At 35.5% G+C, this 8,882-nt stretch overlaps 1 pseudogene; it reads left to right on the top strand.

The window, feature by feature from the left end:
* Nucleotides 1-234: 234 nt before the first annotated feature.
* On the top strand, nt 235-348 carry LOC114236823 (U6 spliceosomal RNA; annotated as a pseudogene).
* The last annotated feature ends 8,534 nt before the right edge of the window (nt 349-8,882 follow it).

The following is an 8,882-nucleotide window of genomic DNA, read 5'->3' as shown; positions in this document are numbered from 1 at the left end:
ATTTAAACCCGAGTCAGCATGGCTCCGAAACCTGTATCTTTCCAATCCTAGATATTTTCATTCACTCATGAAAGATATGCCAAGTAACTATCATATCACCAACATCAATCTATACACTATGAGGGGTAAAAACACTAATATAATCTCAATCCTTTTGTCAACAATTTACAATCTAATCAGAAAACACCATCCAGGGCTTCCCTGGTGGTGCAGTGGTTAAGAATCTGCCTGCCAGTGCTCGCTTCGGCAGCACATATACTAAAATTGGAACGATACAGAGAAGATTAGCATGGCCCCTGCGCAAGGATGACACGCAAATGTCACGCAAATGAAGCGTTCCATATTTTTTAAAAGTATGAAATTAGAACACTCCCTGACACCATGCTCAAAAATAAACTCAAAATGGATTAAAGACCTAAGTGTAAGGGCAGACACTATCAAACTCTTAGAGGAAAACATAGGCAGAACACTCTATGACATACATCACAGCAAGATTCTTTTTGACCCAGCTCCCAGAGAAATGGAAATAAGAACACAAATAAACAAATGGGACCTAATGAAACTTAAAAGCTTTTGCACAGCAAAGGAAACCATAAACAAGACCAAAAGACAACCCTCAGAATGGGAGAAAATATTTGCAAATGAAGCAACTGACAAAGGATTAATCTCCAAGATTTACAAGCAGCTCATGCAGCTCAATAACAAAAAAACGAACAACCCAATCCAAAAATGGGCAGAAGATCTAAATAGACATTTCTCCAAAGAAGATATACAGATGGCCTACAGACACATGAAAGAATGCTCAACATCATTAATCATTAGAGAAATGCAAATCAAAACTACAATGAGATATCATCTCACACCGGTCAGAATGGCCATCATCAAAAAATCTAGAAACAATAAATGCTGGAGAGGGTGTGGAGGAAAGGGAACACTCTTGCACTGTTGGTGGGAATGTAAATTGATACAGCCACTATGGAGAACAGTATGGAGGTTCCTTAAAAAACTACAAATAGAACTACCATATGACCCAGCAATCCCACTACTGGGCATATACCCTGAGAAAACCATAGGTCAAAAAGAGTCATGTACCAAAATGTTCATTGCAGCTCTATTTACAATAGCCAGGACATGGAAGCAACCTAAATGTCCATCGACAGATGAATGGATGAAGAAGATGTGGCACATATATACAATGGAATATTACTCAGCCATAAAAAGAAATGAAATGGAGGTATTTGTAATGAGGTGGATGGAGTTAGAGTCTGTCATACAGAGTGAAGTAAGTCAGAAAGAGAAAAACAAATACAGTATGCTAACACATATATACGGAATCTAAGGGAAAAAAAAAAAAAAAGGCCATGAAGAACCTAGTGGCAAGACGGGAATAAAGACACAGACCTACTAGAGAATGGACTTGAGGATATGGGGAGGGGGTGGGGTGAGATGTGACAGGGTAAGAGAGTGTCATGGACATATATACACTACCAAATGTAAAATAGATAACTAGTGGGAAGCAGCCGCACAGCACAGGGAGATCAGCTCGGTGCTTTGTGACCACCTAGAGGGGTGGGATGGGGAGGGTGGGAGGGAGGGAGATGCAAGAGGGAAGAGAAATGGGAACATATTGTATATGTATAACTGATTCACTTTGTTATAAAGCAGAAGCTAACACACTATTGTAAGGCAATTATACTTCAATAAAGATGTTTAAAAAATAAAAAAAAAAAAGAATCTGCCTGCCAATGCAGGGGACACGGGTTCGAGCCCTGGTCTGGGAAGGTCCCACATGCCGCGGAGCAACTAGGCCCGTGAGCCACAATTACTGAGCCTGCGCGTCTGGAGCCTGTGCTCCGCAACAAGAGAGGCCGCGATAGTGAGAGAGGCCCGAGCACAGCGATGAAGAGTGGCCCCCACTTGCCGCAACTAGAGAAAGCCCTCTGACAGAAACGAAGACCCAACACAGCCAAAAATAAATAAATAAATAAATAAAAGATTAAAAAAAAAAAAGAAAGAAAACACCATCCAGGAACAATACCTGATTATGGAATATAAACTTATCTGAGTCCCACATGATTAGGGGATTTAATCAACAGGAGCTGACATCATTGTTTAGGCCTTCATGGTAGACTTGCGAAGAAGAAAAGAATTAGAAGCTTTCAAAATTAACAATAATATGAATACAGGATCAATTCTAGCATAGGAAAAAAGTGCTATACCAATCTACAAAAACATGATTGATTTTCCATGCAATCATTTAAAACACAGTTATATTATTTACTTATATACCTTAGTCTCTACATCTGCAACATGCAGATGATACTTCACAGTGCTGTTGCCAGGATCGCTTAGGAAAATGTATGGGAAAGCAAGCAGTGAACTGTTATTCTAAAATTCAAAAAAATCACCAGAAGGTGTATTTTATTACAATGTGAAATTCCAGCCACACTTAGAGTAATTAAATTGTTAATACAAGACCGTCAAAAGTTTTATAAAAAGAAAATGCTAAAGATATATGCTCTTGAAACTTAAAATCCTTCTTTGAATTTTTATGATTCATCAATCATTGAGATGTTTGTTTATATAGCTCATTGATGTTCAAGAAAAGCCTAGCTCTTAAATGAGATCTTGAAAGAAACCAACATCCATACGCTACCCCAAACTTATTCAGAAACAGAACAAAAGAACAGGGTAGGCACATTCCAAAGTAGAAAGTGACCTTCAGGTTCAAGCAAGTACACCAAACATCAAAAACTTGAAAATTTTGACTAGATTATGTTATTAAGGAAGTGAGATTGGATTCCATATGTGAATCATGGTTGAATTTTATATTCACATATGGAATATTCTCATGGTATGAATTTTATATTTATGTAACATATTCTGATATAAAAACCATATCATGATTCCCATGTGGAACACTCACACACATATACATATATCCGTATGCATACATATATACATATCAGTTTGTATACACATATATACATATTCATATATACACACATATTCATTTAATTTTCAAAAGAAGTCTTTCAGATATTTGTCCCTATTTTCTGAAGGAGAAAATTTAGGTACACAGAAGTTAAAATGTTGTTACCATTGTAGAACCAGGATGTAATCTTGACAACTTTTCTCTAGTAAGGGTCCTAGCCCTCAGCTAGTATAGCCCAATTTACAAAGTAGAGGTATAGTAGAATGTCTCTTAATCCCTATAACAGTAAAGCTTGGACTTCCCCAGTGGCGCAGTGGTTAAGAATCCACCTGCCAATGCAGGGGACACGGGTTCGAACCCTGGTCTGGGAAGATCCCACATGCCACAGAGCAACTAAGCCCATGCACCACAATTACTGAGCCTGCACTCTAGAGCCCACGAGCCACAACTACTGAGCCCACGTGCCACAACTACTGAAGCCCACGTGCCTAGAGCCTGTGCTCCGCAGCAAAGAGAAGGCACCACAATGAGAAGCTCCGCACACAGCAACTAAGACCCAACGCAGCTAAAAAAATAATAATAATAATAAATTAATTAAAAAAAAAACAGTAAAGCTTTCTTCTAATACAAAATAATGATTTTGACTAAAAATAAAGTATGTGATTTAAACCCGAGTGTGTGGCAGCTGTGGTATAGAGCCAATAAAAACTCTCTAGAGTAAGATGGCCTAAGTTTAAGATCTAGTTTTACCACTTGTTGACTTTGTGATATTAGGATAATTTGCTTGAACAACAAAAGCTAACATTTATTGAGTATTTGTCATTTGCACAATTCCATGATAAGAGGCTTTATATCTGTCATATTATGTAATCCTCATAAAAATTTTTTTTGAAGTTGGTAGTATTGTTGTCTTCATTTTGCCATTGGGAAAACTGAGAGGCAGAGAGAATATGAACTTCCCTAGGTCGTCCTAGGGAATGGCAAGTTCAAGATTTTAACCTTGTTCCAGAAACCCAGCCTTTAGCTGCTCAGACACAGTTTCTCACCTTGGCCTGTGAACCCACTTCTCTCATCTCTTAAATGAGGGTAAGAGCCTCTACGTGTATGATTTATGATGACGATCAGTGCATAGAGTTATGAGGCTGTGTCCTATCCATATAGTGTGGCATGAGAGATCTTGGAGGGTAAATGCTCTACAAAGAGATTCACGTTCTAGCCTATCACCAGTTCTTTTTAATCGGTCATTTCCTGAATTAGAAACAGAATTGATTTCTTATTATCAATTGAGCTCAGAAAGACCTTGGAAAGGTAAGGCTGCTTTGTTTAGGACATTGCTATGGGACACCAATGGCCTTTGGATTTACTAGAAACCAAGTTGAGGACTAGCCATGCTGTTGAGAAATTAAACAACTGAAAAATGTGCTTTCCCCTTATTTCAAGTTATCTTTGTACTTAGAAAGCTGCATTTTAGTTTTGAAGAAATATTTTAATTGCAAGACAACTAGGGTTCAGGGAATTACAGCACTTGTTCAAGGTAACACAGAATACGAACACTTTGCTGGAACATCCTGACTGAGGCAGCAGCAGTCCGAGCTTCAGACAATAACAACTTTTTACTATATTAAAATTCAATAATAAGTGTATATACTAACATATACACATATGTAAATAAGTAAATAAATATATTAATAAGCAATATCATCAATGTTCAAGTTATATGAAAGTATTAGGAAAACTCAACAGTTTCTGTATTTCTTCATACATTTCTTGCAAACTCTACAGGATTAAGAGCATGGATTTTGGAGTTCTATAGCACTGACATTTAGTAACTTTATGACCTTAAGTGAATTTCTTAACCTTCTAATCTTTACATTTTCCACTAGGAAATGGGAATAAACAATGTCAATTTTGTAGCAATGGTGGGAGAATAAATTGATTCAATATTTTCCATAAATGATTGAACATATGTCAATCATTTAATTTAGTACATTGCATAATATATATATTTAATTTAGTACATTGCATAATATATATTGTATTGCATAATATATATATAGTATATATATTGCATAATATATATATTGTACTATTGTACAATAAATAGTATATTTTATTAGTGGAAGTATTTTTATTAAATTTATTTATAAGGTATACTTATTAAATTCATAAATGTTTGAAAAAGTAAAACAATTGTAGGGCTACATTAACTGATTTGAACTAATCTGAATTAATAAAAGGAAAACTGAGGACTACGTGGTAGAAGAGTGAGTATTTTTTGTAAATCCACTATCTTTTTTTTTTTGAAAAAAATTCACAGTATTTATTATTATTTTTTTCTTTTTTTTAACATCTTTATTGGAGTATAATTGCTCTACAATGTTGTGTTAGTTTCTGTTGTATAACAAAGTAAATCAGCTATACGTATACATATATCCCCAAAGTATCTTTTTTTTTTTGTCTGAAGTATTTGCTAGGATGTGTCTAATATCAGGGCTGAGATATGAGCTAATGAATAGGTAAAAATAACAATGGTCATTTGAAGAAATGTTAATAATGAATTGCAGACACATCTACTTTTTGAAATAATTAGAAATAGTTACTAACTAGTTTTTATTTTAGTTTTGGCTCAAAATGCTCATTGGAAAAATATACATAAATAAAATCTTTCTCAACAGTTCCCAGGTAAAAATTGTGATTTTTTTTTTGAGAGAGAGAACAGATTAAACAGTTAAGAATATTCATAGTGCCTTTCGTGAACTTTAAATTCTATAAAGCCACATGCAAGTATCAGACTCTATTATTAGTGTTATCATATTTTAAAGAGTGCTATTTATGAGCTAGTAATGTTAGTATTGCTAAAAGACAGTCTATTATAGAGGGTAAGCGCACAGGCTCTGGAAATGTACCTCTATAATAAGAACGCTAATCATAAGTACACCCACCTCTTTGAATTACTGTTCTGACATATAGTAAACACTCCAAAATGATAGCTGCTATAAACCCGAAATCATCCTTGACGCTTTTTGATTTCTTCACACTCCATAGTGATTCTATTAGTACATCTTGTCAACTACAGTCTCAAAATCTATCACATCACTGAATCCACTTCACCACAGCCATTGCTAAAACATTATGTCTAATCCACCACTATTTTTCACCTCCACCACTGCATTAACCAGCTAATTATTCTCCCTGCTGCTGCTCTTAGCGGTAAAGCCTATTTCCAAACAGTAATCATGATAGTTTGATACATAAATCAGATTATGTAACTCTCCTATTCAGACTAATTCCTTTCCCAAATTTATACAAAAAATCAAAAATTCATGTACTGTACAATGACAGTATGTGATCGTCCCCTGCTCCATCCTTTCCAGGCTCACTGACCCTCACACTTTTCCAACACATTGTCTCCCCTTAGGTTTTGCCTGGAGGCGTCTTCCCTAGGTGCTCATCCCCTCACTTCCTTCTAGTCTCTCCTCAGGAAATACCTCCTGAGAGTCCTTCTTTGACTCCCTTTTACATGCTATTTTCTTGCCCAGTCTTGTTTTTCTTTAAAGGGCTAGTTACTACTGGTGTTTCACTATATGCAGGTGACTCTTGAACAACATGGGTTTGAACTGCACAGATCTACTTATAGGTGGTGGATTTTTTTTCAGTAAGCTGTACTACAGGGTTCACAGTTGGTTGAATTCATGGGTGCAGAACTGGAGATACTGAGGGGTGACTATAAAGTTCAACTTGTCAAAGCTATAATCTTTGCATAGTTCAATGGGTCAACTGTATTTATCTCTTGTCCATCTTCTTTACCAGAATACACACTCAAGGAATGTAGGATGTTTGCTTCAATAACCAATGTCTTACCTCTGCCTAGAAATATACCTGGCAAATAGTGGACTATTTACATGTATTGAATGAATGGATCAACACCATCCTAGGTGCTTTGAATACATTACTTCATTTAACCTTCAAAACATTCCTGAAAAGAGGTAACATTCTTCCCATTTTTAACACCTTAAAAAACTGAATTGAGAAGGTCAAATTCATTCCCTGGAGGCACACAACACCTCACTGTGAGTCAGGATATAAATCCAACAAAATATTAAATGATTTCAGAGGGTCCACTGTTTCCATCTGGCTGTGCTTTTTTACTTCAACTTTTTGAATCAGAAGTCAGGCAAATTTTGCTGTTATCTCTGCAGCAAGCCATTATCATGACACCACAGGTCAGTGTAAGATCTCCATTAAGCACAGTCTGTAATTTTGCCAGGATCTCATCTTCAGGCCAGTAAAATCAAATCAAGGTGCTGTTTGTTTTTTGATAATATGTTTTCATCTATCTTATTAACTCTACCAAAATATGCAATATGAACATTTCATTTAAAAAGCCATGTGCAAATTTTGAGTTTGAGAACTTCGTATTTCTCTATAACTTTATGAGTCTCAAGTCTGATTCAGTACTCCAGGACTCCTCCTAAGATGGAATTGAGAGTTTGCTCTAATACATCGTCCAGGAAACTTGGAATCTTGTCCCACTTAGTATAAAGCTACTGTTTTCTTCTACGTTAGTCCTTGTAACTATATTTCATGGAACTTTTCAATTGTTCTCAAATAAAATCATGACACAGCCCTATGACATTCTTATCAATAGCTGATTACTTGGCACTAAACTTCAAGTACTTGGCACTAAACCTCAACCCAAATCCTCCTTTGTCCTTCATTGAATGAGCACCTTTGATTTAAGAAAAACATCTATGAAATTTAAGAAATGCAGGTATAAATTGACAAAGTATATTTTTCTTGGGAGATGAGTTGGAAAGCTAATGCAAATGCTTCACAGGACTGGTGCCTCCAAATAAATAACTTTTCCATTATGTTCCACTGAAATTTGTGATAAGCTGGTTAGCTTAAATGTTTTCACTGGAAATATAATTTTGAACACCCACTGTGTGTAGGATTCCTTTTCATAAATTAATTTCTGAAAACTGTTTTGAGAAACTCAGGAAGCAGAAACCTAATATTACAGGAATATGCATCATCTATGTAATATTACAGAAAACCAATATTACAGGAATATAAAACACCTGTGTGTGTTTTAATAAGGTCAGATGACTGTTTTCTAAGTAAATTAACATTAAATTTGTAGGAAGTGGGTTTGGATGTAGAATCAGCTTGATTGATTATGAATCCTGAGCAATTGCTATTTAACATGTGAATATAACATGTGTGAGAAATTATACAGAGCAAATTCTGAAAAATTTACTAAAAGGAATAAAATGACCAACCTTTAGATTTGGGATCAAAAGCAATCTTGATCAAAGGGGGAAAACTCACCACAATAAAAGTTGAATATTAATTAATGAAATATCTTTTTAGACTTGTTTCTGATTATTCTGTTCATAAATACACCAAATTTCACTGGTCCCGGGATTCAAGCTACACACAGCCTTGATTTTCTCTTTTACTAACTGATTGTGGGAGTGTAGCCAAATTAGCTAATTTCTGCAAATTTACTTTATGGGGTGTAATAAGAATTTTAGATCATTTACCTCTAAGATTCTGTCAAGCTCAAAAGTAAATTCTTAGGCGCTAACCAGGATAAAGGATCCAGAATTTTGTATCAGAGTATATTAAATAACACCAAGGCTCTTGTTGAATGTATAATTGAGTTTCCCAAATCAGAAATATTGCAGAGAGCTCTTGACTCACACAGCCCCTCCAGCATCAGTCTCAGAACTCCTTGTTTAATAAGTGCAAGATGGGGTTATGGAATATACGATTTTTAATTTTCCCTAGACAAGCCTGTTGATCAGCTAAACTTGTAAACTACTCCATTTGCTAACTTTGAGAAAACTGAGGTTCAAAAAATTTACCTACTGTCTCAATCTTTTAATATAGTTTGTGTCAATCTTTGGGGGTAAAATGTGCTCATGTAAGAGTAGGAGAGATT

This window comes from Balaenoptera acutorostrata, chromosome 9 (genome assembly GCF_949987535.1).
Source record: "Balaenoptera acutorostrata chromosome 9, mBalAcu1.1, whole genome shotgun sequence".
Classification (NCBI taxonomy): Eukaryota; Metazoa; Chordata; class Mammalia; order Artiodactyla; family Balaenopteridae; genus Balaenoptera; species Balaenoptera acutorostrata.
The sequence above is the reverse complement of the archived record's forward strand: the minus strand, read 5'-3'. Positions and strand labels throughout refer to the sequence as shown.